The sequence below is a fragment of the Lissotriton helveticus genome, chromosome 12, assembly GCF_964261635.1.
Source record: "Lissotriton helveticus chromosome 12, aLisHel1.1, whole genome shotgun sequence".
NCBI classification, from domain to species: domain Eukaryota; kingdom Metazoa; phylum Chordata; class Amphibia; order Caudata; family Salamandridae; genus Lissotriton; species Lissotriton helveticus.
This window is the reverse complement of record NC_136073.1, coordinates 683,620,216-683,634,652: the sequence shown is the minus strand read 5'-3', so window position 1 is coordinate 683,634,652 and position 14,437 is coordinate 683,620,216.

The window sequence follows — 14,437 nt, the reverse complement described above, 5'->3', positions numbered from 1 at the left end:
TCCTCCTCCACCGGCTCCGCCAAGGTCGGCCTCGCTACCTCGATTGCCGACGCCGCCTACGTGGCCTCCGCAACCTATACTCCCGGTTCGGCCTCCACAGCGCCCTCCTTTCCGGCCCGCGGAACGTCCGAGGCCACGGAGGTCTGGTCTCGCTCAAGACAGAGAGATAGGTCCAGGAGTCGCCGTCGCTCGTCTACGAGGTCCAGACGGCGCCGTAGGAGAGACAGGTCTAGATCCCGCCACACGGATTCGTCCAGTGCCAGGGACTACTCGCCGACCCTGTCGGACTCCCCTCGGACGAGGGTGTCCCTGATCGATGACATTGTCTCCTTCCAGGAGGTGTTGCTGCGAGGTGCGGCAAAGCTGGGCATCACACTCACGGTGCCCACGCCCTCGACGTCCGTCATCTTTGAGACCCTGCACAAGAAACAGTTGTCTCTCCCCTTGTTGCCGTTGGTGCCTGGGCTGGTGGAACCCGCCATGGAGCTCTTCCTCACCCCAGCGGTTACGAAATCAGCGCCTTCCAGGCTGCAAAAGAAGTATCGGGCCCCTGACTCGGATCCTGCGTTTCTTCGCTTGGACCCTGCGCCGGACTCAGTGATTGATTGTGACGGCGGCGAGGAAGCAACACGCCACCACCCCGTCATCGACAGTGCCTCCTGACAAGGAGAGACGCTGGATGGATTCGGCAGGCAGGAAGGTCTGCGGGACGGCATCCACGTCTATGAAGGCCGCAAGTGCCTCGGCCTTGTTGGGACGTTATGATCGGTCCCTCTGGGAGTCCCTTACATGGTTCATGGAACTCCTTCCCCGGGAGAACAGGGAGGATTTCCAAGAACTCCTTAATGAAGGACTGATGGTCTCCAACCAGGTGATCAGTTCAGCTGCGGATTCCTCCCTCCTGGCAGCGCATGGATACTGCCATGCGGTCAACCTGAGGCGCCACGCCTGGCTGCGTCTGACGTCCTTGAAGCCCGAGGCGCAGCAGAGGGTTGCCAATCTACCCTTCTCGGGTGAGACCCTCTTTGGAAAACATGCGGATGAGGAGATGGCCCGCATGAAGGCGGAGGTGGAGACATTGACGGCTGTCAGATTGGAGAAGCCGAAGGAACAGAAGAAGACCTTCCACTCATTCCAAAGACGGTACGGGCGCAAGGTAGACGGCAAGGTCGACTGGCTGGGCAGCAACAACAACAGCAGCTGCAGCAGTTCCAGCGGCGCCCGTTCCAAAAGCGCCAGAGGGGCAGTGGTGGTCAGCAGGCCTAATCCGCGACTGTTGGACCCGGGCCTTTTTGGTTGGTTCACCCCTGAACTTTTTGCTTTCCATGGCGACCTGGTGTCTGTGATTTCTGGCTTGGGGCACTTTTTCCCCTGTGTCCCAGGGTAAAGTGCGTGCGCAGTGAGGTTGGCCTGCCCTCCCATAGGAATGCATGGGGAATGTGTGTGCCCAAGTTAATTCCTGATGTGTGGGGAGTGCAGGCTCGAGTTTGGTATGTGCAAACTCGTGAGATTGAATGCTGCATGATGATGTATGCGGCATGTATGTGTCTAGTGGGGAAGGGCCACTTCTAGACATTGATGTGTGTGTGCAGTGAAGGTGCTGGCGTGTGATTGGCTGGAGCCTGGCTCCAGGAGTCTGGATGGGTCTGCCCGGTGGTGAGTGGAGAGATTAGCATGAGTGATGTGAGGGAGGGGTGCACCTGGGTCCTGAATAGGGCTGGGCTTTCCCCACACAATGCTGGCTCCGCCCCCTGCGGTGCGTCTAACGACCCTAGCCCTGCCAGTGAATAGAGTGAGGGGCTGAGCACATCAAGAGTGCTCACAAACCAGCTGCGACTGGTTTTGCCCCCTCACCCTGATGCCAGACCAAAAAGGGGCTGTGTCCCCTTGCAAGTTGTTCTCTTCTGGAATCCTGTCTTGAGGGGGGCTGCTGCCGGGCGCCAGGAGGACCGCCACTTGGACTGCCTCCTTGCCTGGAGACCCAGTGAGCTGGCTCTGGGCCCAGCCTTGCCCCCCCTGCCAACCTAAAGAACCTTGCTGGATCTGGACTTTCCCCTAGCGCCTGGGAGCGCTTTATTTTACTTATAGCGCTGAGAGCGCTTTTCTCTTGTCCTTCAGCGCTGGGTAGCGCTGTGATTCCTTGCCTAGCGCTGAGAGCGCTTTTCTTTGTCCCTAGCGCTTGAGAGCGCTTCACTGGCTCTTCGTCGGTGCCCACCCGGCATTTGACCCGTTTTTATTGCCGGTTGTATTCCAATGGAGTGCCCACCTCGATTCATTATTTATTTAAAAAGAGCCGGTGCCCACCCGGCATTTGCCCCGGATTGTGCCTCCAACTGCGGTCCTCCCCGCCGGGCCACCGCGCTGCCTGCGACGACCCGGAAGTACTGGGGGTCCAAACAGGAAGTCCCGCCCTCGCAGGGCTGGACGAGAAGAGCTAAGGCGGCGGAAGGTGCAGGTGGGGCTCCGTTGAGGGAAGGAGAGCCCCGCGCTGCCCAGAGGAGTTTAGGAGTCCGCCCGCAACTGCAGGTGAGGAGAAGCAGAGCCACCCTCGGGAGCAGCGCTGGAAGTTCAGCCACCGCGAGACCCGGTGAGTGCCAGTGAAGGGAGGGGGCCGTCGGGGCACATTGCCGGTGCCCGCCCCTCCCCGCTAGTGCAAGGCCCGGAGTGTTGGGAGGCCCGTGGGGCCTCACTTGATCTCGAGCCCCCAGAAGGGGGGCTCCAACGACCGGGGCATTCTTTGCTCGAGCCTGTCTAGGCTCCAACGACCGGGGCAGTCTTTCTTCGAGCCTAAGAGAGGCTCCGGGGGCATTACTTGTTCTTGAGTCAAAGAAGGACTCCAACGACGGGCCATATTTGTTTTAGAGCCACGAGGGCTCTAGGGCCTCATTTCTCTCCCGAATCCCTTAAGGGGGCCTTTCAGGCACAGAGGAAGCGCGAGCGGCCCTAGTTGGCAGCGGGCAGCTCCCCCCTCACACGGGGGCATTTCTTTCTTTAGAGCTCACAGCTCACATTGTGTTTAGAGCCACGGAGGCTCTAGGGGGCATTTCTTGTTGGTTGAGCCAGAGTGGCTCAGAAGGCAGACAGTTGGTTCGTCAGAGCCTGTGAGGCTCCAACGCTGGCCCCATCAGTGTCTACCCAGCTGCCCAGCACTTCGTGGGCAGCTGCCACGTTTAGGCCCCTAACTTTGGGACACAGGGCGTCCTAGCCCTAGAAAGGCCAGAGGGCCTAGGGACAGTCACAGGTGGTGACTCATGTGATTTTTGCGCAATTGCTGGTTCTTACACCTCTGAATGTGTTTTGATGCATCATGTGTTTTCCTTTCCTACACCTCTGAATGTTGTGATGCATCATGTGTAATGTGTTTTTGCTTATACCCCTACAGGTATTGTGATACTTAGGTGGTTGTTTTTCTCCTAGTGCAGGTGTTGCTAGTGAGGTCCTGGTTCCCTGCGCAATATTTTCCTAAGGTGGTTAGGGTTGCGTAGGAGGTACTTACCCTTTACCAGTAATCACTGGTTGTGTGCTACATTTTCTATTTGGTTCTACAAGTGTTCTATGTGCTAATTACTATTCCTAAAAGTGCTGATTCCTGACAGTGGTCCAGGTGGCCCGGTCTTGTACATATCCCCTGTAAATTCTGCCCGTGCCTGTTGGCACATTGTAAAGTATATGTTTATTATCTAATGTTTGTGGTATAATACAAAGACTATTTTTAGATATACCCATGTGTGGAGTTTCCTTTGTGGTGGGCCTTGGGTGTTGTTGCTGGGTGCGCGCGCAAACACTTAACCTACATAGCCTCCAAGTTTAGCCTGGCTGCTCGCGTCACGTTACCTAGAGGGTGAGCAGGGGTTATCTTGGTGTGTGACTCCCTTGCCCTGACTTGGGAATGGTGGTCTCTGACTGACTTTGGCGTGAGCCCTGGTCAGCCAGGGATGCCGTTTCTAACAGCGACCAAAGGCCCGTCTGGGTCTAGGCCCTGAGGTGCTTCTTCCCCCTCATCTGTTTCCCGCTCCGGTGGGGGGGGAGCATCCAACATTATCTGGCAGAGTGGAGAAACAATTACTCAAGACAAGTGGGTGCTGAATATTGTTTGCAATGGATACAGTCTTCGGTTCACCAGTCCGCCTCCAGCGATTCCACCGGTCAGCTCGCAAGCTCCAGGCGGAGTCCGATACCCTGTTAAGAAAAAGGGCGATAGAAGACGTCCCTCTGTCTCAAAGGGGAAAGGGCCTTTAATCACGCTTCTTCCTAGTCCAGAAGAAGGACAAGAACGAGTTCAGACCCATTCTGGATTTGCGACAAGCAAACAAGTGGATTCGCAGGGAAAAGTTTCGAATGCTGTCTTTGCACCAGATTTATCCTCAGCTGCAGAGAGGAGACTGGCTGTGAGCGATAGATCTGCAAGATGCGTACTTCCATGTGCCCATTGCACGGAAACATCGGAAGTTCCTGCGCTTCCTCGTCGGCGCCAATCACTATCAGTACACCGTTCTACCGTTTGGACTGAAGTCTGCACCCAGGACTTTTTCGAAATGCATGGCTGTGGTAGCAGCACACCTGAGAAAGAACAAGGTGTTTGTCTACCCGTACCTGGACGACTGGTTGATAGCAGCCTCCACCTTCCAGGATGCACAGTTGCACTTCAACAGGATGCCCGTCCTGTTGAACAGTCTGGGGTTGCACATAAATCTGTCCAAGTCTGTCCCGATTCCTGTGCGGTGCCTGCAGTACTTGGGAGCCTCCATCAATATGCTGTCTGCAAGCGTGTCTCCTTCGGAGGAGACGCTTATCCATCCTTCGGAAGGCTCAGGCTCTCATAGCTGCTCCATCTACATCAGTGAGGACGGTGTCTTCTCTACTGGGATCGATGGCCTCTTGTATCTTCCTCACTCCGCACACGCGCCTACACATGAGGCCGCTACAGGAATGTTTGGAGGACCAGTGGGACCAGAGGAAAGGGTGTTGGGGCGACCGGATTCAGTTGTCTCTTCACGCCCAACAATCCCTGAGATGGTGGTGCTCGGCAGAGAATCTCCTCAGAGGGGTTCCTTTCCACAAGGACATCCCAACTCAGACTATTGTGACGGATGCGTCTCCCCTGGGCTGGGGATCACATTCAGACCATCTACAGATCCAGGGAACGTGGTCTCCGGTGGAGTCCATGTATCACATCAATTTCCTGGAACTCAGAGCGGTTCACTTGGCAGAGAAGGCCTTTCATCCATCCTTCCAGACCAACTCCTTGCTTGTGCAGACGGACAATACGACCATGATGTATTACCTCAACAAGCAGGGGGGCTCAAGATGGTGCACACTGTCACAGGAGGCGCAGACGATCTGGCACTGGCTCTGGTCAGAGGACTGATGATAATGGCAACTCATCTGCCCGGTGTGTAGAATGTTCAGGCGGACGCCCTCAGCAGGTTACTTAGAGAAAACCACGAGTGGGTCATAAACGACTAGGTGCTCGACGACATCTTCGCCATGTGGGGCACTCCAGACGTGGATCTGTTCGCCGCAGCCGAAAACAGCAAATGCCGCGACTTCGCCTCGAGGTATTACCAACCGGGAACCCTGAGGAACGCGTTATGGATCAGCTGGTCGAACAGCTTTCTGTATGCTTTTCCACCCATTCCCCTGATTCCGGCGGTGCTCATCAAGCTGGCCCAGTCCCGGGCGCGGATGATCCTCATTGCTCTGGAATGGCCCAGGCAGTGGTGGTTCACGGACCTGCTTCACCGGTCAATCCTGCCGTGTCGAAGTTCAGGGGGCAGATGGTGCACCCCAACCTCTCATTGTTGAGTTTGGCGGCATGGCTCCTGAGATAGTGCAATATGGCCACTTGAATCTTCCTGAGGATTGCATGAACATATTGAAGGAGGCTAAGAGGCCATCTAATAGGACCTCTTATGCTTACAAATGGAAGAGATTCTGCATCTGGTGCATGTCTAAGAACTATGATCCAACGACCTGCAAGGAGGACGTTATCCTCCCGTACCTTCTGCATCTAGCTCAGCCTGGCCTTAATTTCCATTCCATTAAGGTTCATCTGGCTGCATTGACTGCTTACAGAAAATGCCCTTCACAGACATCCTTCTTCCAGATTCCTGTGATTAAGGATTGTTTGGAAGGGGGGAAGAAGGTGTTCCCTCCTGTTCGGCTTCCTTCGCCTTCATGGGAGCTGAATGTGGTGCTGTCCAGGCTGATGAAGGAACCCTTCGAGCCTATTCATAAGGCTTCACTGCAGCACCTGTCTTGGAAGGCGGCGTTCCTGGTGGCCATTACATCGGCCCGCAGGGTGAGTGAGATTCAGGCATTGTGTTGCCAGGAACCTTATACTGTATTTCATGCTGCTAAGGTTGTTATGCGTACTCACCCTAAGTTCCTTCCCAAGGTGATTTCTGATTTTCATGTTAATCAGACTATAACTTTACCAACATTTTTCCAGAATCCTTCCACTCCAGCGGAACGGTCTCTACAGTCCCTGGATGTCAGAAATTCTATCTGGATAAGACCAAGGTTATTCGTAGGTCCGACCAGCTGTTTGTCAACTATGGGTCGGTTAGGACTGGTCTGGCTACTTCGAAACAGTCCATCTCTAGGTGGATTGTGTCATGTATCCAGCTCTGTTATCAGAAAGCGAATAAGACCTTAGGGGGTAAGCCTAAGGCTCATTCTACCAGGGGCAAAGCAGCTACAACAGCTTTGCTTTGAAATTTTCCCATTGCAGAGATCTGCAGGGCGGCCACTTGGAAGTCGGTCCACACCTTTGCTAAGCACTACTGTCTGGACTCGGATGCCAGAGCAGATGCTCAGGTTGGGCAGGCTTCGCTGCGGAATCTGTTCGCACAATAGTGGTGTTGTCTTTATTTCTCCACCGTCGGATTGTCTTTGGATGGGCTTGCCATTCTATTCACTAGATTATGACTATACACAGAGATCCCCTACTACAAAAGGAGTATTTTCTTACCTGTAACTCCAGTTTTGTAGTAGGGGTGTCTCTGTTATAGTCATAAGCGCCCGCCCTCCTCCCCGGTGGAGAAAATGGTACTGTGATGTATGCTACAGGCCTTGCTTAATGCACCTTCAAAAAGAACTGAAAGTAAAAGGAAGGGGCTGAGCATGCTGGGATACCGAGTGTCTCCAGAGAGTTACTTAAAGGCACGGTATCCCTTTTCCAGACACATAATGGCAGCCTATGGAGGCTTGTCTGTCCCTACCTTCCTCTCTATCATTCCAAGGATTTGGTGAGGGGAGGAAAGTTTCTCTATGGGTGAAACTTGACAGATTGTGTTAAATGTGTTTTTGATGTTATATCCTTGGCATTTCTAGCTGAAGTACTGGACAGTGTAGCCTTGTAGGTACAGGCTGCATTATTGTCTTTAATTTTCTCTTAAGTGTCTATGTAGGACTGAAATGAAGACAGCCTAAGAGATTATTTTTGATTGCTCCGGGGTCCACGCACATGGGTGGGACTATTCACTAGGTTACTAGATTATGACTATAACAGAGATACCCCTACTACAGAACTGGAGTTACAGGTAAGAAACTACTCCTTCCCTTTTTACCTTTCTCATTGATTAACATTGAGCGCCCGTCGGCTCAAAAGCACCCTGCACCCAGCCGCCCGAGTGCCTCTGGCCGTGCACCCTGTGTCCTATCCTACTACTCCATTTGCCATGAGCAAGTGACCAGGAGCCCAGCTCCCACAGCCGCGGGGCCTGCTAGCCAGCAGCCACCAACCGGAGGCCCCCTGCCCCTCTCATTGGATAACATTGGGCCTAACTACCTCTGCACCTGGCTGCCCCTGTGCCGCTGAGGGTGTACCAACTGTACCTACCTGACCCTGGGAGACCCCGAAGTCTATGCTCAAAACCTTAACTTCACCAGTCGAGTACTCAACTGGAAACCAATAACTCACTTACCTGCCATAGGATAACATTGACTGGTTTGACTTGAAAAATCTTCTATGTGTGAAGTTTTGAAACTCTAAAATATTCCTATAAAATCAGTCGAAAACCGAATTCCGAAGTACTCACCTGTGATCAGGAGAGAAGCCAGTACTGTACCTTGTAGCCCAGTACTGAACCGCAAAAGTAATCCTAACCGGGTTTACTAGTAACCTGAATTTTCTCCATAGGAATCCATTGTCTGCTTTTCTGTGAAATTTCTTTTGTCTACTTTTGAAAACTTGAAATATTCCTTAAAAATCGAACCAACTACTGAAACGTAATTACTTACCTGTCTTAAGTAGAGACCCCAGTGCTGGACCTAGGAGCCCAGAACTGGATTACAAAAGTAACAAGAACATACTTTGCCTGTAACCTGATTTTCTCAAATTGGATAACATTGCTAGATTTTCACTGAAAAGTTTCTAAGTGTTAACTTTTAAAATACCTTTTTATTCCTTAAAAATCATTGCAATAACCAAAACGTTTTAATAAACTGTTTCCAGCTTAGACCCCAAGACTGAATCTAGGATCTAGTCCTGGACTTACCAAAGTACTCTACAAAGTAATCAACTGTATTTGTGTAGAAAAACCCATTGAGCTCAATGCTAAATTGTGTTTAGAACTGTGGTGCCTATTGCAACCCCTGTACCTATTGTGTTTACAAAGTCATTACCTTTCTGCAAAGCAGTTACCTGAGATCACTCATTATTGAGAAAAGTATATTTTTATACCTGTTGGTTCTAAAAATAAAACAACTATATATTTTGATATAAAAACCATTGACCTGGAGTTCAGTCCTTGACTGTGTGAAACCTTTTGCTGACTGAGTGTGTACAACAAATGCTTTACACTGTCCTCTGGTACTGCCTTACTGCTCGACCAAGCTACCATTTTTGAGAGTAAGGTCCGCCCTGGCTTTAACCTCTGTTATACCTCTGGGGTTTGTGGTCTCTATACACACTGTACCTTACTTTGGTCCTGTATATATAGAGCCACTTTCTCAGATTGGTGGATCAGCGGTGGGATACAAACTTGCATTTGTTGGACTACTTGGTTGCCATTTTCCAAAACACAAAAAATCTGGTAGGGCCTTGCTTAAGTCCCATTAGGATTTTAGAAAAATAAGTCACTACAGCTAGGATAGAGGGTTAGAACTGTCAGGTTAGAATGTCTCAAAAGAACCCTGCTATTAGTGAAGATGACACCATGGACCTGGTCGTTGAGGAGCTCGACTTCACACCTTACTTACACTTGAATTTCAAGGAACTGAGGTCCTTATGTAAAATTAAAAACCTAATCATGGGCCTGTATCCAACCAAACAAGGGCTCCAGGAGCTCCTGGCTGAGTATGCAAAAGGCCACCCCTCTGAACAGGGTGACACCCAGTCAGAAGGAGAAGAGGAGGAGGAGGAGGATAATACTAATCTCCCCCCCATCTCTAGGGAAGTAAGGGTCTCCACACCCTTAACTCCAAGAGTCCGCTTCTGGGAGCCTGGGAACCACACAGGTGGGTTGGGCCCCAGAGAACACATTGGGGAGAGCTCCAATGAAGAGGACAACTTATCACAGTTGGCCATGAGATTAGTTCTAGAGTCCAGACTCCTGGCTCTGGAAAAAGACAGGAAAGGGATGGATTTAGCCCCCATCTCTGGTGGCAGCAATACCAATAATAAGGATAGAGGGCAATCTTATGATCGTAAAATCCCCAAAGGGATTGTCCCTAACTTTGAGGAAGGTAATGATATCACCAAGTGGTTCACAGCCTTCAAGAGGGCTTGTGATATCAGACGATTAAAGAAACCTCTCTGGGGGCACTCGTGTGGGAACTGTTCTCTGGTAACTGCAGAGACAGGCTTCTGACCCTCTCTGGGCCAGATGCAGGGTCCTATGACCTCATGAACAAAACTCTGATTGAGGGATTTGGGCTCACTTCTGAGGAGTATAGAATCAGGTTCAGGGGAACTCACAAAACCCAGACCCAATCCTAGATATATTTTGTAGACTACTCAGTAAAGACACTGGATGGTTGGTTAACTGGACATAATGTGCATGATTTTTCTGGACTTTACGATTTGTTTATGAAGGAACACATTTTGAGTAATTGCACAAATGAAAAGTTCATCCGCTTTTGGTAGACCTAGGTCTAATTTCTCCCAAAGATGTGGGAAAGCAGGCAGACCATTGGGTCAAGACTAGAGTGACAAGGAAGACCACTGGGGGTGACCAAAAGAAGGTGGTTACAAAACCTCCGCAGGTCCCAAACTACTCCCTATGTGCCTCAGCCCTAAAGGGGGAAGAACTTCGATCCCAACAAGGCCTATTGTGACAACTGTAAGAAGTTGGGACATTTACTAGAGAAAAAACTGCCCCTACAACAAAGCTCCTAAGGCACCCAGTACAGCTATTCCAGGGAGAGCAAATCTACAGATGGGATCACAGGAGTGCCCAGAGCAAATCTGGGAATACACTCAAGCTAGTCTAGTCTCTTTGGGGCAAATGTAGTTTGCCAATGTAGCTGGTTGGCCACCCAACTTAAAAAAGTATTTGCAATACCCCTCCATTAATGGAACTAGAATATAAGCACTGAGGGATACAGGTGCCAGTATCACTATGGTGAAGGATATACTGGTTTCCCACAAGCAATACTTGGTTGGGAGAACTTACCCAGTCACCAAAGCTGACAGCATCACTACCCAACGCCCTACGGCTATGGTGACATTCGGTTGGGGGGTGGTTACTGGCCTTAAACTGGTAGTGGTCTGTGACGGGGTCCCTCTTCCGGACAATGAGCAACTCAGCAATTGGTGGGAAACCACCCCCCTTTCACCCACTACCTTTGGTTCTCAACAGCTGCCTGACCCCACCTGGACGGAAGAGCAGGAATCAGGTTGGCCGAGTGAGACGGTGGACGGAGGTCCCTTTAAATCCTCGGCATGGACTGACGAAGCCCCGCCCATCAGCAGGCCGGGAACAGCAAAAGAGAGACCGGCCCCGGAAACGGCGGACGGAGTATCCCTGGAGGAGCGAGGTGGATCGAGAGCGGAGAGCAGAGGAGAGGCCAGTGAAGGAGAACAGAGACGAGAGGCGTGGAGCGGAGGAGCCGAGATGAAGCCAGGAGGCCCACGGACCCACAAGTCGCCCCGCCACGCATCCAAGGGAGGGGCGTGGCTGCAACAGGTACGGCGTCGCGTAGCGGGTTGGGTGGCACAGCACGTACAGCCGACTGAATAGTTGTACAGCCCCTTGTAATTTAGTCCCCTCCAAGACCCTTCCCTGCACGAGCACTCCCTCACTGCTTGTACAGGCTGAGCACATTCACGGATGTTTCCTCACCCCCGGCCCCTATGAACTGTATGGTCACGTATGGCTACCTGACTCCCGTTTCTCTTTTGTTTTGGGCAAACACGGCGTGATTGGAGACGAGGAGAGAGGATGACAGCCCCGTGGATCCTGTGAAGCAAACTGGAGCCACCGCGAAAGCCGCCCTTTGACTCTGCAGCGTTTGCCCGGGAACGAATAACTAGTCGGCAGAGACGCTGCTATATAAAAATAAAACCCTCTTTAAAAGCACTATTAAAAGACTCTGTCTCTACCTTCCCTCCTTCACCCCTGGTTAGTCCCCCGAGTACCGAAACCAACATAGCTGTTTCCCTGCCCTGGGACACGTGGTGTCAGAAGTGGGATCAGTTACATCTCCCATCTGTGGTGACAAGATGGATACCCTAATCGAGCATATCATCAAGGGACAACAGAAACTCGAGTGGGCAGTGGAACGCCAGTTGTCCGCCGCTCAAGCGGATAGGGAGTTGTTTAAAACCTCGTTAACGGCACAGATAGAGGGGTTGAAGAGCGTGCCGCCTCCCGTTCCGCTGTTTGCCAGGGAAGCCCGCGCACACACGCCGCACCCAACAGGTATTTCATTGCAGAAGTACATTCCAGGGGAAGACCCGGATGCTTTCCTTCTTAACTTTGAGCGAGCCGCCAGGGCCTTAGGATGGCCCGAGGACAAATGGCCTTTCTTTCTTGCCCCCCTCCTAACCGGGGAAGCGCAATCGGCCTACCAAGCGGCGAATGCCCTAGGCAACACGCCGTATGCGGTGGTGAAGGAAGTCATACTAGACCATCTGGGTCTAGACCAGGAAGCATATCGTGTAAAATTCTGAAAAGAACGAGGCCTGCCAGTGGAGAACCCTAAAACCCTGTTCTTTCGTTTGAGAATGGCCGCCAATAAATGGCTAAAACCGGAGATCTGTAGCAAGGAGGAAATCCTCAACAAAATATATCTGGAACAATTCATGGACGCTTTGCCCTACGCTACTCAAAGATGGCTGCGCCAACACGTAGGGTTGGAAGTAGACCAAGCGATTGAAATGGCAGCCCAGTATGCCCGGGCACAGCCCCGACTCGGTACCGGGGACTCAGATAAATTCAGCAGATGTCTCCCGCCCATGAAGAGCGAGAAGAAACCCCGACCCCCACTCGAAGCCCCCAGACCTCGGGCAAGCGGAATGCTCTCCCCAATGTTTAAAGGACCCCAGTGTTATGAATGTGGAGAGTGGGGACACATAGCGAGGATGTGTCCCCGCAAAAGACCACCGGAGGAACCGATGGAGGTTGGATACCTCCCAAAGACCGTGATGTATTCCGCCGAGTTGGGCAGTTCCTTCTACGTGAGTATGAGGATGAATGGTTTTAGGATAAGGGCCCTCCTTGATTCGGGGTGCAAACAGTCTGTAGTACAGGTGCGCTTTGTCCGGCCCGAACAGTACATACAAGAGACCCAGGTGTATATACGCTGTGTCCACGGAGATGTGAAGCCATACCCTTTGGCTTCCATCTCGGTGGAACTACCGAATAGGGTTACATGTAAAGTCAGGGTGGGAGTGGTAGACACCTTGCCTGAGGAGATGATTTTGGGGCACAGACAACCCCGAGTTCTTATCCCTTTTCAAGGAGAAACTAACCCCGAGTCCCTCTAGGAAGGACAGACCCTCTCCCGCATTTTTAACGCCAGAACCTTGGGAAATAGATAGGAGTTTTAGGTTCGCGCAGACAGAAGATAGAACCCTCTTTAATGCGTGGGACAGTGCGCACCAGACTCAAGATAATCCCTCCCCGACGTACCCCTGATTCCTGACTAAGAATGAACTGCTGTATAGACAGGCCACAGAAACCAGCTGCTGTCAATTATTGGTGCCCTCTTCTTTCAGAGAACAAGTATTGTTTTTCGCCCACACCCATCTCATCGCAGGACATGCGGGGAAAGAGAAAACTACCGATAGCATAACCCGACATTTCTTCTGGCCAGGAATCTATAGGGATGTACAAGAGTATTGTGCCAAGTGTGAGGTGTGTCAAAGGAAAAACACCCATCGTCCTAGCGCAGCACCACTACAACCCATGCCTATTATAGGCGTACCTTTTGAACGGGTAGGCATGGACCTCATCGTACCATTACCCCGGTCCACAAAAGGGAACATATACGCCCTAGTCATAGTGGATTACGCCACTAGGTTCGTGGAGGCGTTCCCCTTGAGGACCACTACCACCTCCGCCATAGCAGAAAGGTTTGTGGAACTGTTTGCCCGCGTCGGTTTCCCGAAGGAAGTCTTGACGGCTCAGGGCACTCCTTTTTCCTCTAAACTCATGCGGGAAGTATGTAAATCCCTGGATATTAAACATCTAAAAACTTCGGTATACCACCCGCAGACCGATGGCCTCGTTGAGCGGTATAATCGATCACTAAAAACGACCCTGAAAAAGATGTTATCCTCCGAAGGCACGAACTGGGACCGGTTGCTCCCTTTGGCTCTATATGTTCTAAGATCCCAGAAACAAAGCAGTCTGGGGTGTTCCTCATTCGAGTTATTGTACGAACGTCTGCCCAGGTCTCTCCTAGAAATTACCAAAGACCTATGGGAAACCGAAGAACTCCAAGAACAGAAAAATATGTTGGAATTCACCACCCAACTCAGGTCCAGACTGGGCAAACTGCGGAACCTGGCCCATACTAGCTTGGAACAACACCAACACCGTTACAAAAAGAACTACGACAAAAGAAAAAAATTACAAACCATTGCCGTAGGGAAATGGGCCCTGGTACTACTCCCCCCCATAAGCAGCAATTCAAAGAACGAGTGGAAGGGACCCTTTCAGGTCATAGAAACCATAGGAAAGACCACCTATAGGTTACGGCTCTCCCCCCAACAAGACGCAGACGTACCATATTAATCTGCTGAAGGAGTGGGTGGGTCCTATACCCCAGGAAACCCATTGGATGGAAGCCGTTCCCAACCTGGAAGTGTCCACTTTGGATCAGCTTGTAGTAAATCCGGAGCTAACTGCATCGATGAAGTCAAGCTTGCAGGAAGTCCTCATGTCATACATCGACATCTTTTCCGACCTACCGGGAAGGACCAACAGAATCGAACATTGTATCGATACTCCCCTAGGGAAAACCGTAAGACAACGACCGTACCGAA